Here is a 22,728-nt window from a genome sequence, read left to right as displayed (position 1 = left end):
GAAGCTGGATTCTTTGTGAGTTATGGGGTGATTGGATTGGATGTGAATAATAGTGCTGGTGATTGTGGGTTTTCTGTAGACTGTGAATTCATGTTTGTTGTTTCTTTTGTGTATGATGAGTTCTAAGAAATTAAGTTTTTCATCTGTTTGTGTTTCAATGGTGAACTGCATTTGTGGGTGGATGGAGTTTATGTTGTCATGAAGTTCTTTTGTGTGAGTCTGTTGATCATCTATTAAGCAAATTATGTCATCTTCATATCTGTACAAACATATTATTTTGTACCGTTTTGGTATTACTATTTTGTCAAAGATTTGTTTTTCTATCTGTCAGCTAGGAGGCCACTGACTGGGGATCCCATAGGTAGTCCATCTTGTTGAGATAGCACAAAATGTGCTGAAACATGTCTGGGCAAAACAAAACAAAAAAAGGTCTCTTGCATAAGGCGGAATTCCTCTTGCCACCCCAATATTGTGTAGGTTTGGTGGGCTGTGGAATACCACAGTGGGAGGGGTGGGTAGGATAGTGAGTAGGACATTTCTCATTTCAGGGCACTAAGAGAGGCAGTCAAAAGCCTGGTGGAAAATGTAATTCAGTTACCCCAGTCCTTGGTGGTACTGAGTCACGAGGGGAATGCTCCTCCGTGGCCAGATGGTGGGCCTTTGGGAGATGGTGGATGACTGGAAAGATAAGGAACAGGAGATCTGTTTTTGTACAAGGTTGGGAGGGTAATTACGATTTGTAAAGGCCTCAGTGAGACCCTCGGTATATTTCGAGAGGGACCGTTCGTCACTACAGATATGATGGCCATAGGCAGCTAGGATGTATAGAAGGGACTTCTTGATATAGAATGGGTGGCAGCTGTCGAAACGGAGGTATTGCTGGTGGTTAGTAGGTTTCATATGGAAGGAGGCACTGATGTAGCCATCTTTGAGGTGGAGGTCAACCACTAGGAAGGTGGCTTGTTGAGTTGAGTAGGACCAGGTGAAGCAAATGGGGGAGAAGTTGTTGAGGTTTTGGAGGAATGTGGATAGGGTGTCGTCACCCTCGATCCAGATTGCAAAGATGTCATCAGTGAATCTGAACAAGGTGAGGGGTTTAGGACACTGAGTGTTTAGGAAGGATTCCTCGATATGGCCCACGAAAAGGTTGGCATAGAATGGTGTCATGCGGGTGCCCATAGCCGTACCTCGGATTTGTTTTAAGGTAATGCCTTCAAGGGAGAAATAAGAGTGAGTGAGGATATATTTGGTAATGGCGAGAAGGCAAAGCTGTTGGTTTGGAATCTGTTGGGCATTGAGAAAGGTAATGTTCAATAATGATAAGGTCATGGTGATTAGGGATGTTAGTGTCAAGAGAGGTGGCATTAACAGTGACGAGCAGGGCACCATGTGGTAAAGCAACAGGAACTGTGGAGAGCCAGTGGAGGAAATGGTTGGTATCTTTTATATAGGAGGGTAGGTTGCAGGAAATAGGCTGAAGGTTTTGGCCTACAAGAGCAGAGATTCTCTAAGTGGGGGCACAGTAACCGGCCACAATGGTAGGTCCTAGGTGGTTGGGTTTATGGACTTTACAAAGCATGTAGAAGGTAGGAGTGGGGGGATTGGTAGGGGTGAGGAAAGAGATGGACTCCAGGGAGAGGTCCTGGGATGGGCCTAGGGATTTGAGGAGAGACTGGGGGTCCTGCTGGATTTCTGGAATGGTGTCAGTGTGGCATGGTTTGTAGGTGGTGGCAGAGTCCTTCTGCAGGTAATGCTTGTGGTTCCAAACAACAGTGTTGGAGCCTTTGTCAGCATGTAGGATTATAAGGTCGCATTCAGTTTTTAGGTGGTGGATTGCAGATCTTTCTGTGGTTGTAAGGTTAGTTTAAATGTTGAGGGATTTGGGGAATGATGGTGAGGCAAGGTTCCAGGTTAAGAAATTCTGGAATACTGACAGGGGGTGATTTGGGAGCAACTGAGGTGGATGATGGGTGGATGGAGGAGTGAACTGAGGCAGGTAGGGTTCAATATTGGTCTCTGGTTGTGTCTGATTGGTAGGGTTGGTGGCGAAAAAGTGTTTCCACTGTAGAGACCAGGAGAAGGAGAGAAGGTTTTTAACAAGTCCTGCATGATTGAATTTGGAAGTGGGGCAAAAGGTGAGGCATTTGGAAAGGACTGATACTTCTGCAGGGATAAGGCTTTTGGAGCAAAGGTTCATGACTATGTTTCAAGTCTGTTTAGGTTCTGGGTTCTGCGTGGTGGTGGGACAGAGTTTGGAGGGTGGAGTAAATGTAGTATGTCTATGAGACAGGGTTTGTCACCTAGGAGGGGATGTGGGGGAAGTTGCAGAGGTAGTTGCAGAGGTGGTGGACAGTGGTAGTCCAAGCCAGGAGTAAGAGTTTAGTAGGTTGGAGAGCTTTTCGAGGTGGTGTTGTGCATGATGCTCTAGTTCCTGGAGGGCAAGAGTTTCAGTGTGTGCTGTGGGATCCAGGAATTTGAGACTGTGAAGCAGGAAGATTTTACAGATGGAGAGAAGGTATTGCAAGGAGGTTTGCACCTGGTTGATTTGGTTTTGAAGCACTATGTTCTGAGGGCTCAGGACTGGCAGAATCTGAACAGATGGAGGTCATTGTAGAAGGAAGGGTGGCAGCCGGAGATGGGTAATTTGACGTAAGCCCATTTGGTGGGTATTCCACGAGCCAATCGACAACACAGGAACATATGTGATGCTGGGTTCTGGCTAGGGATAAGGAAACTTTTCTTTATTGACACAGATGGTGCTTCAAGAATTTTGGGGTAAATTCTAGAAACACTTGGCTCTCCACCAATTCAAACACCCGATATTTTAAATGATGAGGGTGAGCGAGACTTTTTACTGCGCCACACATATCTGTGTATGCAGGAGAGACAGCTGTAACAAGAAACCAGGAGCTGCGTCAGATGAGCGGCCCAACAAGTGGATACCAGCAGCACCTTGGAATTTATGTCAAAAAGTCAAAGAGTGTTTGTATGATGTTCCATGGTTTGTGGTGTCATAAGGATTGTTACAGAGACAGATGAACTGTGTACTGTATAGAGACTCTTACTTCATGTCTTGGCTCCGCATGAGGCAGCACGTATGTAATTGTATGCGTGTTTTATCTTGAAACCAATTGGCTTGACGGGGCTAGTGCAGAATAATTGTTACTTTGGGAATGAGAGTTGAAAATATATTGTTGTTGGACTGAAAATATTCTACGAGTACATGATTTATTTCATGAATAGAGAGTTGGTTAATATTATTCCCTTTAACCTAATACAGTCGGAGCAGAATTAAATGGTGAGAGCGACGTAGCTGATGACCCAAAGAAGAGGATCGGCAGCATGCACAATGTATGAGTCAATTGAAAGAGACATGTGAGTCGTCCAACCAAACACAGCACTGTCTCTTTTCATCCAAGAAAGCGTTAGAAAATAATGAGAACTACGTCCAAAACGTTTTGCAAAAAAAATGGTTCAAATGGCTCTGAGCACTATGGGACTTAACAGCTATGGTCATCAGTCCCCTAGAACTTAGAACTACTTAAACCTAACTAACCTAAGAACAGCACACAACACCCAGTCATCACGAGGCAGAGAAAATCCCTGACTCCGCCGGGAATCGAACCCGAGAACCCGGGCGTGGGAAGCGAGAACGCTACCACATGACCACGAACTACGGACAAAAACGTTTTGCCAAAATACACTCATACACATGGGAAAAATTACAAAAAGGCTGAAACAGATGAAATACAAGGAAACGAGATGAAATATGTGGGAATAGGAAGATAGTGAAAGGCAAAACCAACAGCAACTGGCGTAAATTCACAATGAGTTCAAGAAAAAATAAATACATTTGTAAAGTGGGTTGCAGGTCTATCGGTGGAGGAACACGACATATGTGACTAGATTAGGTGAAATTAGTAGACATGAACTGGAACAGAGAGGAGAAGGATTAGTGTTGGTTGGGGGGGGGGGGGGGGGAGTTGGTAGGATGAGATACAAGTTTTGGCGAAAATGTGCAAGAGTGACGCAGGAAGAGCGATCAGTATGAAGGTATAGGGTTAATGATATCAGTGGGAGAAATGAGGGACATGAGATGCTGCACCAACAATCAGTGCGATCTTGCAGCCGTCTGTTGTGGATAGCTGAGACAGTTGATACAGTTTGGCTCATAACCAGAGTATACAGTGCAGTTTGTAAGGCAACAAGAAAAACACAGGGAAGAAGGGAAAGAAGTGCAGAAATTCAGTATAATAATGTATTAGAAAACAGTACCAAAGGAAAACAACTCTGGGTTAGGATATAAGGAAAACTGTCATGCAGAATCAAACAATAGAAAATCCAGGATGGAATATAACAATCATAAAGGATAGCTGCTACTCACCATATAGCTAGATGCTGTGTTGAAGAAAGCCACAACAAAAAGATTGTCAGAAATTGAGCATTTGGCCAACACCTTTTTTCGAAAATAGATAACGCGCGCGCGTGTGCATATACACACACACACACACACACACACACACACACACACACACACACAAACGCAACTCACACACATGTGACCACAGTCACAGGCAGCTGGAGCCAGACTGCAAGCAGCAGCACATTATGGGAGGCAGGGTGGAGGTAAGCAGGAAGCTGGGGCAGGGAAAGGGAAGGGATACCAGGCTATGGGTGGGGGACAGTAAAGTGCTGCTGGAAGTGTGGAGGGATAAGATGGATAGTAGGGCAGCTATGTGCAGTCGGGACGTTAGACGGAGGATGTGGGAGAGAGGAGGTAGAGGAAAAGGGGAGAAGTAAAGAGACTGGGTGCTTTGGTAGAATAGGTGACTATGTACTGCTTGAATCGGAAAGTAGAGCAGCCGGGTGCAGTTGGGAAGTTAGATGGAGGACGGGGGAGAGAAGGGATAGAAGAAAAGGAGAGAAGTAAAAAGATTGGGTGCGTTGGTGGAATAGAGGGCTGTATAGTGCAGAAATGGGAAAGTATGGCAGCTGGGTGCATTCGGGTGGTTAGACGGAGGATGGGGGAGGGGGGGGGGGGGATAGAGAAAAAGGAGAGAAATAAGAAGACTGGGTGCAGTGGTGGAACAGAAGGCTGTGTAGTGCCGGAATGGGAACAGGGAAGGGGCTACATGGGTAATGACAATGGCTAATGAATGTTGAGGCCAAGGGAGTTACAGGAGCGGAGGATATATTGCAGGGACAGTTCCCACCTGAGCAATTCAGAAAAACTGGTGTTGGCAGGAAGGATTCAGATGGCACAGGCTGTGAAGCAGTCATTGAAATGAAGAACATTGTGTTGGGCTATGTGCTCAGCAACAGGGTGGTATAGTTGTTTTTTGGCCACAGTTTGTCAGTGGCCATTCATGTGGACAAATAGCTTGTTGGTTGTCATGCCCACATAGATTGCAGCACAGTGGGTGCAGCTTAGCTTGTAGATCACATGACTGGATTCACAGGTAGCCCTGCCTTTGATGGGAAAGGTGATTTTTGTGACCGAGCTGGAGTAGATGGTGTTGGGAGGATGTATGGGATAGATCTTGCGTCTAGATCTATTACAGGGATATTAGCCACACGCCAAGAGGTAGGGAACGGGGGTTGGGTTGTGTAGGGTTAGACGAGGATATTGCATAGGTTCAGCGGGCAGTGGAATACCACTGTGGGCGGAGTGGGAAGGATATTAGGTAGGACATTTCTCACTTCATGGCAGGACGAGAGGTAGTTGAAACCATGATGAAGAATATAATTCAGTTGCTCCAGTCCAGTTGGTACTGAGTCATAAGGGGAATGTTCTTCTGCAGCTAGAGAGTGGGGCTTTGGGGGGCGGTGGGTGACTGGAATCATAAGGAACAGGATATCTGTTTTTGAACAAGTTTGGGAGGGTAATTACCATTTGTAAAGGCCTCAGTGAGACCCTTGGTATATTTCGAGAGGGACCGCTCGTCAGTACAGATGCAACCATGGGCAGCTAGGATGTATGGAAGGGGCTTCTTGGTATGGAATTGGTGACAGCTGCTGAAGTGGAGGTATTACTAGTTGGTAGGTTTGATATGGTCAGAGGTACTGATTCAGCCATCTTTGAGGTGGAGATCAACATTGAGGCAGATGGGTTGTTATGTTGAGTAGGACCAAATGAAGTGAATGGGAGAGAACATGTTGAGGTTCGGGAGGATTGTGGACAGGATGTCCTCACCCCTGATCCAGATCACAAAGAAGTCATCAATTAATCTGAACCAGGTGAGGTGTTTGATATCCGGGGTGTTTAGGAGGGATTCCTCTACCCATCAAATTTTCACCATTCTTTTCTAAGAGCACATTTTAAAAAAACCTTCTATATTCTTCTTATCTGATCTGTGTTTCTTCCACATGTCACTTCCAAACAAGGTTATATTCCAGACAAATTTATATTCAGTGTTAATATTTGCTTGATTTCCAGAAATGCTTCTCTGACATTCTACTGCCTGTATTAATTTATATCATCTCTACTTTGGCCATGGTCAATTAGTCTGCTGCTCAAATAACAATACTCATCTACTAATATAATCCCCTCAGCATGGTGTTACTGAATTCAATTACAATCCATTAGCAGTTTTACTTTTGTTGATGTTTATCTTATAACCTCTTTTCAAGACACTATCAATTTCAACCCATTCCTCTTTCAAGGCCTTTGCTGTCTATCACAGAATTACAATGTCAATGTCACTGGACAACCTCAAAATTGGTATTTCTATTCCCTGAACTTAACTTTCTATTCCAATTTTCTTCTTGCTTTCCTTTACTGCTTGTTCAATGTACTAACTGAATGACATTAGGGATAGGCTACAGTCCTGTCTCACTCCCTTCTTGACCACTAGCAGTAGTAGTAGTAGATGCTGTTGTTTCATTCATCAATAGGATAATTGACATGTCTTGGTATTACAATTTAAGAACAATAAAAATAAAGTAATTCATATATACAGACATTTAGATACGTTTTGAAGCTGTAAATAACGTTTTGCTCCTTTATTTTATCTATTCTACATATAGAATTGCAAATATTGTATTTCACTCAACACTTTGTTATGCTGTCTCAAAATCCATAAATGCTATAAATGCCATAAATGCTACAAATATAAGTTTGCCTTTCCTCAGTTTGTTTTTTAAGATGGGTCATAGGACAGTACTGTCTCACATGTTCCTCCATTTCTCCAGAACCCAAACTGATCTTCCTTGAGATCAGTTTCTAACAGTTTTTTTCCATTCTTCTGTAAAGAATTCATGCCACTATTTTGCAACCATGACTTATAAGGTTGATAGTTCAGTAATATTCACGTGTTTCAGTGCCTTCCTTCTTTGGAATTCAAATTGTTACATTCTCCTTGAAGTATGATGGCATTTCACCTGTCTCATACACTTTGTATGGCAGGTGGCATAATCCGTTATGTTATGTTCTCTCCAAGCTCTAAATGATTCTGGGGGAACATTGTGTATGCCAGGTGCCTTGTTTTGACTTAGGGCTTTCAATGCTCCATCGTATTTGGAGGGGTAAGTTAGTACACTACACTAAACATTATTTACATGACAAAGTAGTCTACTGATCACATGCAGTATTTGATTCAATAAATATTCTGTTGTCCCCCAGGTGTGAGAGATTGCTGTCTCATGGACAATATTATTCATTTGAATCTATTTAATACAGCACATAGCATCATACAATTTAAGGTAAACATAGTGAAATTATAAATTACACCACAATATAGGAGCAGGTCACCCACACACAACCATGTGCTTAAGGGACAGCACCTACACACAGGGTTGTTCAGAGGACTTGCTGCAAGAAGTGAAGATCAAAAAACACATTGGGATTAATGCAACTGTTGATGCCATCATGTAATGGCATGCAGCATGTTTCACAACCAGCTCACCTAATTTGCTGTTAATCACAGTTGGGCACACACCACTCACTTTTGTGACATTAACAGTATTAATCTGTATGTTGCTGCTACCACTCTCTCTCCTTCTATAGCTCATAACACTCTTCTACTACTAAGGTGTATGCATGTGTGTGTGTGTGTGTGTGTGTGTGTGTGTGTGTGTGTGTGTGTGTGTAGTGCAATTTTCTGAGTGCAAAGTGTACTTACGCAATATTTATTAGCCATCTACAAGCACTGATCACCAGTGCTTATTTTCTGAATCTTAAATATATGTTACACTACTTTTCAAATGACAATATTATGAACAGGATAGTTGCTATTCATATATGGTGGAGATGTTGAGTTTCAGGCAGGCACATTTTTACCGTCATACCAACAGTCTTGTTACTTCTCTCCTTCACCCCCCCCCCCCCCCCTCCAAAAACTGTGTCTAACCTCCCGACTGCACCTAGCTGTCTTACCCTCTCTCCACCTCATCCCTGTATGCTCCAAAAAGCAGCACCTTACTATCCCCACTCTTAACCTGCTATCCCTCCTCCTCCCCATCACAGCCTCCTCCCTAACCCCCCCCCTACCCCCCCTACCCCCCCCCCCCCCAACCAAACTGCTGCTTCTCTCATCATGTGCTGTTGCTCACAGACTGGCTTTGGCTGCCAAACACAGGGTGTAACATTCCAGGCTTATGGTTACCACCCCAGCATTATGTATTACTAGATCAGTACTCTTATATCTCCAGCTATAATTAAATTCAATTACTCTTTGATAATAGGAAAAAGGCTTTTAGAAGAATAATAGCAATACCAAACAATAGTAGTTACAATACCCTTTGTACCATAAACAACCAAAATCAGACTCATGAAATTGATATATGGAAAATGTTTAGATAAAAGAATAACATATTTCGTTCTTATCATATGTAAATGGTAGGAATTAAATCTCAAGCCTAATTAACAAAATATAGATGATTGATCGTTTAGCATTGTTAGAATGCTTATTTCTGCAATTTTCAATACTTATGTGATTTTTATGTGTATAGAAAATGTCTTAAACTTGTTCTAGCAAAGTAGGCAGTATTATAGAGTGTTTGAAAATGTTGTTAAACTATTTCATATTATAAATTATGTTTAGCATTATTATAACCGGCAGTACATTGTAGGAAGAGTATAAATACTTGGCCTTGAGTATTGTTAGGGCAGATGAGTGTTGGACCCACTAGAGGTCAGATCTGTGCATACAACTGATATAAGTTCTTGGTGCTGATTCAGGTTTGGATTTACAATAGAGCAACTCATGTATTGGACTGTCTAAAACAGCATATTACAACAGTGCAGTGACAGATTATTTCGGAGTGTTAAACAGTTTGATTTAATATCACAAAAGGCAGAATGAAATATGATTTTATATTTGTACTTTGTTGAGTATTAGTGTAGAACAATGCAATGGACCTCTCACACGCATTTCTATCAAATTATTGCATCTGGACTATTTAATGTCACCAGTGTAGTAAATGCTATCATCAGTTAGCTGCAGTAGTAACAATGAGGCTTATTACACCAAAGATCACTCATGAGCTCATAAGATACAGGTTTTGAAATGAATAAATCTACATACTTACTTTACTTCAGTTGTGGCCTACATCATTGTAGTGAAATCCATTATGGTATCCTGTACTTACTGAACAAGCATATTTTAGCTCATGTATGCAGTCGTTGAGGGACACCGAAGGCAAGATATTCACAGGTATTTAAATCATTTTTAACTACTCAACAACCGGTGGGACATTATAGGGGGTCACGTGAGTGTGCGATGTGTGGGTGTGAATATGTGTGTATGTCTGTGTTATCCAATTCACAAAAAGGCTTTAGTACCAAAAACTTGCTTGTTTAGCAATCTTTTTGTTGTGCCTGTCTGCGACTCAACATACCTGCAATATGGTGAGTAGCAATTTATCCTTTTCATAATGTTGTCATTATTCTAACCTGAATCTTCCACTGTTTCATTTTTTAAATGAACATTTCATATACAACACTTACCTCATAGGAGTGGACTGCTTGAGCAACAATATACCCAGCATCCAGACTTCTAACATTCAATCTCAATAGTGGACCTTGGCCCACACCTGTTATTGTCAAAGGTATGCGATGCTCTGCTCCTAGTATATCACAATAAGCTTTAACACAGAAATTTTGTGCTTTATCTGGCATAAAAATTACTGTTATTTCAATCCAGTTGTCAGGCCATATTTCTCCAAACTGTAATAGAGAATAAACAGTCTCGGCATTTAATTAACTAATCGTTCACATTATAACTCTGTGATTTCTAACTTACCCCTGGCAACAAAATAAAATTTCTGTCTTTGAAGTCAAGCTCTTGTTGCTTCAGAGCTTCTATTTCATCACTGTATATTCTATCACATACAATTTCATGTTCGTTCCTTTCTACGTGACACAATTGCTTTACGGGCACATACTTCTTCATTTCTAGATCCTTTACCATCTCGAAACTTTCCTTCAACCTACATAATTTGTTTATAAATTTCAGTGCTGAAGATCAGTTAGATATAGGTGTTTATAATTAAATCACAATTCATCTTACAAAATATTGCCACTTTATGGCTCCTTACATACTGGCGATATGGCTGAGCTGCGTTCATTTTTTTAACACGCTATTTCCATAAGGCCTTACAAATTGGCAATTTGACAACACTACCCACTGTGCAACCACCCGTTCCTGTGACTGGTTATGGTGATTCACCCACACTTAATCCTTTCACAAGTGGTGATCTAACAGCACGGCTACAACAAGAGCGAGTAAACAGTTGCTGCCTCACCTCACCAGGTTGTGCTGCATTTTTCATAGAAAATGTCTTAAACTTGTTCTACCAAAGTAGGCAGTATTATAGAGTGTTTGAAAATGTTGTTAAACTATTTCATATTATAAATTATGTTTAGCATTATTATAACCAGCAGTACATTGTCAAATCATGTCTATTTCATATGTTGTTTTACAGAATTCTGTGCACTTTCCTGCTGCAAAAGTGACTATTATCCTGTAATTTCAGGTTCAGAAATAAGGATTACAGCAATAAGATGACAAAACGTAATGCTTGGAGAAGATTTGTAAAAAATTATTTGTGCTGGACTTCGAAAGTACAATACCATTGTTTACATCTGTCCCCCCACCCCCCACATTCCAAATGGAAAGCAACCATTCTCATCAGGGTATATTTCGCAACTGGCTTGTGCAAACACACACACAAAACTCTCACCACAGAGCTTCAGCCTATGGTTCATTCACGTATCCAGTGTTTCAACCATGTGGTGGTCGAGCATTGCCGTGATTGAACCAAGCAACTTAATAGCTGCAATGAAATCGCCAGTGTGAAAGCAGCATAACATATGGGTAATTAGAAAATCTATAACATACCTTTCAATTTCTACACTGTCATGTGCAGGATCTGGTAACCGTTTCCATCTGAAATTAACTATATGTTTAGTTTTGTTGAAAATTAAAAATGAACTTTCTCTTTTTAAGCCCATAAAAGTATCTCCAATTACAATATGATTTTTTTCCAAATATACATTAGCTTCACCTGCTGTTCCATGTAATTTTATATGGATACTTTCACCTATAACAATAAAGAACAAATAAAAATATTTTCACTATTTGGTGTATAATGGTTATACAATGAGTTTCCAAGATGATGGTAACTTTCAGGTACAACTGAGAAGGTAAATATTTTTTACTGGCTTCAAAAGCTACAAGCTAAAATGAGAGCTTTCAAAATATACTTTTAGTCCGCTGACAACTATAAAAATTCAAGCAAGCATTTCTTCACAATAATTTTATTTTTCTACATATCTGGCACAAGATACTACATTCACAAATTTTATCATAATTGTTCAAACAATCCATTTCTACTTGAACATTGCAACACTATGCAAGAATTCTTGTCTGGAGATCTTCTTCAGTTTCAATAGGTGTCTCATACTGAAGAATATTTACATGACACCAGAAGGGGTAAACTGTAGTGCAGTGTTGAAGTTATTTGTCATCACACCTCATGATGTATGTCAACGTGTTAGTCAGATTTGCCTACCCTACAATGTTAGTCTCTAGGTAAACAGTAAATAAGTTCATCACATTGTACAAATGAAGAGTAGCAGGTTGTTGTGTATTGTTAGCACAGGTGACCCACAACAGGTTTATACCAAGTACAGAATTCTTCTGCAAGAGAAAAATTATGTGGACAATAATTACATGATGTTAAAATATTGGCTACAAAGTAATCACATGTTCATCATAACTCCACCATTCAGCTGTTATGAAATAAAGTTTCCACTCTTCTCCAGCATTTAAATTTAAACAGGAAACAGTCATGATATTCTGAAAAAGTTAAAAGATCTTTTTAAAAATTTTTGTGATGAAATCTTCTAAAAAACTGTAGAGTCTGCTTGTAGCAACTGATACTTAAAGATCCATCAATAACCACAAATAATTATGGATTATCCATCAATAACCAAAAATAATTATGGGATAGCACTATTGGACATACACACATCAAAAATTTTTTGCATCACCCCGGTTCCCAGAACTCTTGAAGATAGACGTTGACTGTGGATGTTCTATCACAGACACAGTCCCTTTGACTGTTCAGAGATGTCACTAAACCTGCCCAAAGATGCAAACAACCATGCATGAGCAGCGCCTATTAAACAGAGCCGGTCTGACAGCTGATCAGTTCCCGTCATTCCACCAGGAGGTAGGTACACGACTCATGGTGTCTTTAGTTCAACCATGCCTGGACGGTCAAAACCGAGGTCCGATCACATTTGCATTGTTACTTTGTGCCAGGAAGGGCTCTCAACAAGGGAAGTGTCCAAGTGTCCTGGAGTGAACCAAAGCGATGTTGTTCGGACATGGAGGAGATACAGAGAGATAGTAACTGTCGATGACATGCCTCGCTCAGGCCACCCAAGGCCACTACTGCAGTGGATGACAGCTACCTACAGATTATGGCTCGGAGGTACTCTAACAGCAACGCCACCATGTTGAATAATGCTTTTTGTGCAGCCACAGGACGTTGTGTTACAACTCAAATTGTGCACAATGGGCTGCATGATGTGCAACTTCACTCCCGACGTCCATGGCGAGGTCCATCTTTGCAACCACGACATCATGCAGCATGGTACAGATGGGCCCAACAACATGCCGAATGGACTACTCAGGATTGGCATCACATTCTCTTCACCAACGAGTGTCACATATGCCTTCAACCAGACAGTAATCGGAGACATGTTTGGAGGCAGCCCGGTCAGGCTGAACGCCTTAGACACACTGTCAGCGAGTGCGGCAAGGTGGAGGTTCCCTGATGTTTTGGGGTGGCATTATGTGGGGCCGACGTACACTGTGTTGGTCATGGACAGCGCCATAACAGCTATACAATTCGTGTATGCCATCCACCGACCAATACTGCAACCACAACGGCAGCATATTGGCAAGGCATTCATCTTCATGGACAACAATTCACGCCCTCATCATGCACATCTTGCCAATGACTTCCTTCAGGATAGTGACATTGCTGAACTAGAGTGACCAGCATATTCTGCAGACATGAACCCTATCCAACATGCCGGGGATAGATTGAAAAGGGCTGTTTATGGATGACATGACCCACTAACGAGTCTGAGGGATATACGCCGAATCGCTGTTGAGGAGTGGGACAATCTGGACCCACAGTGCCTTGATGAACTTGTGGATAGTATGCCATGATGAATACAGGCATGCATCAATGCAAGAGGACGTGCTACCGGGTATGACAGATACTGGTGTGTAGAGGAATCTGGACCACCACCTCTGAAGGTCTTGCTATATGGTGGTACAACATGCAATGTGCGGTTTTCATGAGCACTAAAAAGGGCAGAAATGATGTTTATGTTGATCTCTATTCCAATTTTCTGTACAGGTCTCAGAATCGAGGTGATGTAAAACTTTTTTTGATGTGTGTAATCTGGACTGGAGTTGAATTCCTGATGGTACTTAGAAAACCAGCTAACTGGGCTGCAACGAGGAAATGATGACATTGTGTCCTCACACAATTACAGCAGAACCTGAAAATGTGATTTATTATCACCAAACTGGTTGTACCAAGATCTCACAATCAATGAGGATTAGCAGTTAAAAGCAGACTCATTTTTCAGAAGATTTTACCACAAAATTTTTAAAGTATCTTTTAACTGTGCCTAGGTTAAGCTGCAGTTGCCCACATACAAAACTTAAATGTTCTGAAAAAAGAGTTACAAAATTTATCTGTCCCTTTCAATATACACTGATGTACACACTATGCCAAACAAACCATCCTGCAACACAATCAGAAAGTTACAAATGACAAGACCAGAAAAGACAGACAATGTATGAAAAAGAATAGGAATCACAGTTTTTGGTAAGAATATCCTCATAAACAAATAGGTCTGTGATGGTGAAGTGTCGTAGTCCACTATAGAAATCGTTGCTCTTGTGAATTTTATTTTATTTTTGCTTCAAACATTCACCTTAACTATACTGGATAAGAATTATTTTAACATTTTGTAATGGACATCCTCCTCTAGCATTAATTTTCCTCAACAGTAGTTGTCGATAACAGTATTATTGTTCAAATTCTGGACAGGTCAATTTTATTTCAGTTGCTTTTCTGAAAACTTTCATATAATTTTATACAGTATGTTATATTTCCAGTTAAAATTTATGAAAATGAATTACTTTATAAAATGTTTTAGTCTCAATGATATAATCGATTAAATACTAGTTCTAAATGTACAGTTAAAATTATTTTTTTAGAAACATTTGAAATTACGAATTATTGGCAACTTAAAAAATCTATTATTAATTACATAATCCTGCACAGTTTACTATGTCTATTTCTGGGTTCATTTATTAAATAATAATCAAAAGTAATAATGCAATAGAAACTAGTAGAAATTCATTTGTTAAGGAAACTTGTAGACCCTCTGGAACATGGTTTTCTCCACAGAATGTGACAGTCGCAAGCATGCCTCTGATGTGATCAGACATACTTTGTATTTTGTGAAAACAATGTAATTTCGGCTTTGTTAATGAGAAAAATCGAAAGACTGTATGATATACTAAAATGTGAGAAAATATATTTACAGAAAAACAAAAATTCTGCAACAACAATCTTCAAATTTATTTAGATCAATTCAACTGTGAGGACCTAAAATGTGAGAATTTCAGCTTCAAGAATCAGAGCCCTAGACAAGAAGAACTGGAGCCAACTCTACATGAAAAACTAAGTAAACTAGAAAGTTTGCTCCTTGCAAATATTTCATTGTGGACAATAGCTGGAATTAGGAAGGAGGGGTGGAGATTACAAGTGTGGGCGTCATCTGTGGTTAATTGAGTAATAATGAAGTTCTGTCTGTTACAGAAACTGCTTCTTTTATTTTGTTGATTTTTGAAATTTATGTACAATAAATTTTTGATCACATGGAGCAAAACTGAAGGCTGCACAACAAAGGATCTTCATACCAACAGTGACAATGTACTACCAATACTGATGGACTGGACTGAATGAAAGTGAAGAGGACTTTACAACTACAACCAGGGACATCAAAAGGGAAAGATAAGTACAAACCACTTGCAAAGTCAATTTGTTTATGGACTCGTGTGCTTGTTAACAAAATTAACAGGGTCGAAAGCAAAAATGAAGTCAAAGTGAAAGCTATAGGATCCAGTCAGGACAATTTTGAGCCGAGTAGTCATTAAAAAAACAGTAAAGACTGATGTTTGCAGTTAATTTTGGCAAAGCTAGAGGAAATGAAGACAGATAACAATAGCAAATTTAGTGCAGTTAATGATCAGTTAACTGAAATAAGAACCAAAAACAAAATGGACAGAGTACAAGATCAGATAGGACAAGTCAGTAATCAAGTTTCAGAGTTATGAATTGGGATGTCAGAGTGGTTCAAAAGTGTGAATGAAAAAGTTGATGTTTTAGAAAACAAATTTATTGTTTTATATAATGAATTTGTACCTGAGTCAGTGAAACAATCAAAGAATGTTGATGACATCATCAGAGTTTAACAGAAGGTCATAGTGGAAAAACTGTGCAAGTTGGAAGCTACTGCCCAACAAACGGTCACCAGTTTGAACCAAAAAAATTTAAATGTAAATATGAAAACTAATGCAACTGTTTTAGATCAAAAATTTCAGCAGTTCAGGGAAGTTGTAGTCACAAAAACCTGTGTGCAAACAATGGTATTGTGTGGTCCAACATTTCTATCAAAAGTTTTCAATCACATAATTTACATCCACTGGATTTTCCACACCATTGCAGGGATAGCATTGTGTCAGGCATGAAAGACTGTCAAAAAATTAATTTTTTAAAAAGGTTTCTTCAAGATAAAGCTCTGTCATGGGTAAATTTAAATTTAAATCAGTAGGAAACATATCAGAGTTTCGAGGAAAGTTTTTTAAATAAATTTTGGTAGGAAGCAGAAGAGAGGCAGATCAAAAGTGAATTTTTGAATGGTCCTAAATTACAGAAATAGGGATGGCACTTTGAAAGTGTTTTATAAGAACCAACTTAAAAAATTAGCACATCTTGACAAATCTTTTGACGAAATGACATTTATTGATGTACTTTAAGGGATATTACCAGGAAGATTGCAGTGGGATTTAGTACAAGGATCTCATGATTGTCTGGAACAGTTTTTATGATATGCTGACAGGCTGGTTAGGGCAGTAGAAAGAAGTACCACAATAATAGGAATGAGAGAAATCACAATGAGAGTAATCACAGAACAGAGATACTGGTAACTTCTATCAGGATCAAAGCGTCAATAGAGAGAGAAATTCTGAACAGCAGCAGGACAGAAATAACTGGAATAACCATGGGAATTTTAATAGAAGAAACAATCACAGAAGTAACTACATCAGGGTGTATACATGGACAAGGAAAAAAAATTCCCAGATTTCTCCTGGATTTCCTGGTTAAAAAGACACTTTCTACCAGGTGAAAACATACTTTTTCCCTGTTAACTGACAGTATATTTTCTCTCGGAACTGTATAACTTATCAATCCTTTGAATGGTTATGGTTTTTTAATAATAATAGTAAATTTGTCATATTTTAGGCTTTTGAAAAATAAAGACTATCTTATAGAGGACGCGTGCATCTAGTGCAAAGAGGGGAAACATAAACTAACAAATTTTTATTGTTTTACATGTTATAGCTAGTTCGACAATGCATGAACCTGTGTCCAGTGTATGCCGCCTTTAGGTATGTATTTTGCATAAATTCTGTTAGATTACTAATAAGCCTGGTTAAATATTTCACTATTTTTAGATTTTAATATAAATTTTCTTTTGTATTGTTATAGAATCTGAAGATGGTTAGTGTATGGCCAAAACTGGTTATGACTGTGTCATAAGAATGTGACTGCGTCTATAAATAAACAAAAAAATTTTACAAAATAATCAATCACTCAGTCCATAGACAAAAAGTGTTTTTTTCTGAAAAACACTGTCCGTTGAGTGATTTACTGAATTTTACGGCAAATTTGGTACCCCTCCCTTGCATCGCTACAGTAAGTATTGTGTGAAAATACTCCTTGTAGTATAAAGATAAGAGGAGCTACAGGTAAGCTAAACAATTTGGTAAAATCTCAGGTACTTTTAACTTTTAGTATAGAAGACAAGACCTTTGAACATGGATGCATAGTGATCCCTAGTACAGAAGGAAATATAATTCTTGGTATGGATTGGATAGTGAAAGTTGAGGCTTGTTTTGGATGGAATGCTAGAGAATTGTTTATTTTGGAACTTGTGTGAGACCTAATTTCTGTATTTTAAACTGTGGGAAAAGATGTAACTATTTGCAAAAGATTGTGAACCAAGATGTTTTATGTCAACATAAATTTTGATGAGACTGAGGGTCAGGATTTTGAAAGTGTAGTAGATTCTAAAGTGAGGGAAGCTGAGACTCTTAATGACCAACAAAAGGAACAAATTAGGAATTTTTTTTATAAGTTTAGAAATGTGTTCAGTGAAAGACCAGGGAAAGTGAAAGCTATCAGTGTTCAACCCTTCTTTCTCAAGCCATATAGTATACAATTTTCAAAAAGGAAAGATGTAGAGAAAATGAGAGAAATAAGAGTGCTTACAATAATACTTTGATTGTGGTAAATAAGAGAAATGGTGGAGTGAGAATTGTTTTGGACTCTACGAATCTTAATAAGTTTCTTATCAGAGGGAAAAACCATCCTGAGAACATGGACGGCCTGTTACACAAATTTGATTATGTAAAATTCATGAGTAGTTTGGACTTCACCTCTAGATTTCACCAGATTCCATTGAATTCATAAGAGCTCTGGATTCTGTCTTGGGAAGTGAAGTGAGTTCCAAATTAATTGTGTATGTTGATCCAATATTGGTCACTGAAAAGCCTTGGGAACAACATTTGGATCCGTTAAGAGATGTGTTTTCGAAATTAGAATCAGGAGGTATGACTCTGAAAATATGTAAGTGGGTGTGGAAGAAGTAAAATTTTTAGGACATGTTATATCTGAGAAAGGAATTGGACCTGGTAAAGAGAAACTTGATGCTATTGCTAATTTTCATGCTCCTCGCAACAAAAAACAGCTTAAATCAGTTTTTGGGTTAACTGAATTCTATAGAAAATTTTACACCACCCAAGCTTTGAATGCTTCATGCCTGTGTGAACTTTTGACCAAGCATACTGTTTGGAATTGGAATCAGGAATGTCAGGATGCTTTCAATGAGATCAAAGGACAGTTGTGTCAAAGTCAGACACTGCTCAGACCAGATTTGTCTCTTTGTTTCGTATTTTGACAGACAGCAGTGATGATGGTTTGCATGCTCATGTATTACAGGATGCTGAAATTAAAGGTGTTATTGAACACAGATCTCTTGCATTTGCTAGAAGAGTATTTCACAAGCATGAAAAGACATACACTGTAACTGAGCGATAATTGTACATTGGGCATTGTACAAGTTTAAAAATTATTTGCTAGTTCACAAAGTCATCATCTATACTGATCACAAAGCATTTTGTTATCTCCAGGAGTGTAAGCTGTACCATAACAGAATTACTTGTTGTTTTTTTTTTCAGCAATTCAATTATGAAATCAGATACATTATGGGCACAGACAATTTCATTGCTGGTGCTTTGTCTAGGCTAGGGAGAGAATCATCTAACAACTTTGGAGAAGGAGAGAAAGAGTTTAAAATTATGTACTTGATACGTGCGAAAGAGGAAAAGGAGATCTTGAAAATATGCAAAGACATCTGCTGGTATCAAAATCATGACCAAAATTGCAAACTGGTTAAGAGCATGTAGGTAAGAAAGGAGACATAAGACTTAACAATATTATACGGTACACAAGGGTATTTTACTCAGGAGACATAAGACTGCCCAGATAATTGGAAAATATGTTGGCTGGAACACTGTCCGATACTTTAATTACTTGTAAACATGAAAATTTTGGCCATTGTGAATCAACCAAATGTACACAAGCGATTCAGAAAAACAACTGTTTTTAAAACGTAGGAAGGAGAATTAAGAAGGAGAATGTCAGCTGTGACAAATGTCAAAGAGTGAAAGTAAGTAACCAAACAAGTAAACATCAAATGCAAAACATATTGTCTAATAGTAACCCAGACCTCGTGTTTGTGGCCATCTATGGACCTTTTCCTAAATCTAAGGATGGTTTTTGTTATGTTTTTGTGGTGGTTGATGTATTTTCGAAGTTCATAAAGCTATTTCCTCTTAAGAAAGCTACCAGTAAGCAAATCATTTCTAAGTTTGAAAATACATATTTTCATCAAATGGGTTTTCATAAAACAATTTTATCTGACAATGGTTCTTCGTTTACATCACAACCTTGGAAAAGATTTTGCTGATCATGTAAAAATAAGGCATATTTTAACCTCTGTGTATCATCCACTGAGTAATCCTGAAGCAAGATATATGAGAGAAATTGGAAGACTGTTTAGAACATGTTGTAGAAAGAATCATACCAGTTGGATAGATTATGTCAGTGATTCTGAGGATAGTATGAACAGTTTACAACATTCTTCAACAGGTTTTTCACCATTCAAAATCATGTTTAATTGCAGACCAGCTAACTTTATTTCTGATTTCCTGTCAGGAAGGTCGCAGTTCGTAGTAATAGACAGCAAATCATCGAGTAAAACTGAAGTGATATCAGGTGCTGGGATCTCTGCTGTTCCTGATCTATATAAATGACCTTGGTGCCAATCTGAGAAGTTCTCTTAGGTTGTTCGCAGATGATGCTGTAATTTACAGTCTAGTAAGGTCATCCGAAGACCAGTATCAGTTGCAAAGCGATTTAGAAAAGATTGCTGTATGGCGTGGCAGGTGGCAGCTGACACTAAATAATGAAAAGTGTGAGGTGATCCACATGAGTTCCAAAAGGAATCCACTGGAATTCGATTACTCGATAAATAGTACAATTCTCAAGGCTGTCAATTCAACTATGTACCTCAGTGTTAAAATTACGAACAACTTCAGTTGGAAAGACCGCACAGATAATATTGTGGGGAAGGTGAGCCAAAGGTTGCGTTTCATTGGCAGGACACTTGGAAGATGCAACAAGTCCACTAAAGAGACAGCTTACACTACACTCATTTGTTCTCTGTTAGAATATTGCTGCGCAGTGTGGGATCCTTACCAGGTGGGATTGACGGGGGACATCGAAAGGGTGCAAAAAAGGGCAGCTCGTTTTGTATTATCACATAATAGGGGAGAGAGTGTGGCAGATATGATATGTTGGGATGGAAGTCATTAAAGCAAAGACATTTTTCGTCGTGGCGAGATCTATTTACGAAATTTCAGTCATCAACTTTCTCTTCCGAATGAGAAAATATTTTGTTGAGCCCAACCTACATAGGCAGGGAGAAATCAGAGCTCAAACAGAAAGGTTTAGGTGTTCGTTTTTCCCGCGCGCTGTTCGGGAGTGGAATGGTAGAGAGATAGCAAGATTGTGGTTCGATGAACCCTCTGCCAAGCACTTAAATGTGAATTGCAGAGTAATCATGTAGATGTAGATGAGAATGTTGAGTTAGCACCATGTAAAATTTTGTCACCACAAGAGAGAGATGAGTGTGTCACGGAGATGATGAAAAAGAAGGGGGAGATGAGAAAGCAGAGACATGATGGTAAAAGCTGATTTTTTAAGTCTGAGGCAGGAGATCTTGTGTTGGTGAAAGCCAAAGAGAAATCTAAAGTGTTGACATCTGAGATAAGGAAATTCTAAGATATTTATATAGGACCATTCAAAATTCTTGAAAATCCACATTCTAATGCATATAGACTTGTGTATCCTAAATCTAAGAAGCTGTTTGGATTATGCAATATCGCTGAACTGAAAGCTTATAGACATGATCCATAAGCATCTTTTTTTCTCCTTAATCAGGAATGTAGTATGTAAGATGATGTGATTTCTTAAGTTCTGTCTTAACTATTGACTGGATTTAGGTCTTGTCACTCTGTAGGTTCATATAACTATATAATTCTGTTATGTTATAGATTTGTATTTTAGATTTTGATACGTATATGCCATGTGACTAAATGGGTAGATCCATTTACAATTTTGAATTTGTCAATGCTATTAAATATCTAGTGATAAGTTTCTTATTTTAGAATGTTATTAGTGTTGAATATTATTATTATTATTATTATTATTATTATTATTATTATTGTGTACTCTACAGAAAGTGATTTAATTTGTGGTAAACTGAGTGAAGATTTGTTCTATTCATGTGAACTGTAAATATTAGGAATAGTATATTGAAATTTAATATGGGCAAACAAAACACATGTGTACGTTAAACACAGAATTCTGTTGTCAGTACATCGTGAACTATGATCTGTACCTCACTTTTTTTTTTAGGCATTTGTTTGATAGTGTAGCCCAACTTGTCTTGCTTGTGTATTTAATTTATTCTAATCTGCTAATTGCTAAGTAAATGTTACTTTTAGGTATCTTTAGTATTTATGTCTATATTACCTTACTAGTTCATTTTTTCATTGCATTTACCTCTGTTTATTAATGTACCATATGTGTGAACACATTTTAATCCTTTTTTTTCCAAAATAGACAGGCAAAACATTTTCCTTGTGATGTGAGGGAGGTATTGAACAGCATCCTTAGTACATAAAACAATGTTTCAGGATTTGATGTGAAAGCTAGACAGGAAGTTACCTATCCATTGGAGCACTGATGACAAATCCAGGGAGCAAACTGAAAGATGCGGGTGGATCTACTCTCACACTCCTGTATGGCTGCACCCTTGTTGGTCCAGTCGATTTTCAAGACACCAAAGGTGCTGGGTAATGTACTCAAGCATTAGTCAACGTCGGCCAGAGTGGCCGAGTGGTTCTAGGCGCTACAGTCCGGAACCGCGCGAGCGCTGCGGTCACAGGTTCGAATCCTGCCTCGGGCATGGATGTGTGAGATGTCCTTAGGTTAGTTAGGTTTAAGTAGTTCTACGTTCTAGGGGACTAATGACCTCAGCAGTTAAGTCCCATAGTGCTCAGAGCCATTTTTGAACCATTAGTCAACTACATCAGTCTTGTGAATGAAATTTGTAAATTGTTAGCCAAGAAATTATCCTACATGCAAAATTCTTGTATGTATATAAATATAAAGGAACTATTTGTTTAGAAGAGAAATCACTGCTAAGGACAGTGTTATTTCACATAAATGTATGTTTTTTTCAAGTAGGGGGATTAACTTCCAAATACATTATGTAAA

At 38.9% G+C, this 22,728-nt stretch overlaps 1 long non-coding RNA gene across 1 annotated transcript; it reads left to right on the top strand.

The window, feature by feature from the left end:
- The first annotated feature begins 17,065 nt into the window (after positions 1 to 17,065).
- On the top strand, positions 17,066 to 22,407 carry LOC124613249. Its single transcript, XR_006979632.1, has 3 exons — positions 17,066 to 17,210; positions 17,311 to 17,517; positions 22,146 to 22,407. It is a non-coding gene; the product is annotated as an uncharacterized LOC124613249 (long non-coding RNA).
- Positions 22,408 to 22,728: the final 321 nt, after the last annotated feature.

This window comes from Schistocerca americana, chromosome 4 (assembly GCF_021461395.2).
Source record: "Schistocerca americana isolate TAMUIC-IGC-003095 chromosome 4, iqSchAmer2.1, whole genome shotgun sequence".
Classification (NCBI taxonomy): domain Eukaryota; kingdom Metazoa; phylum Arthropoda; class Insecta; order Orthoptera; family Acrididae; genus Schistocerca; species Schistocerca americana.
Note: the sequence above shows the minus strand (reverse complement) of the source record. Positions and strands in the feature narration are given on the sequence as shown.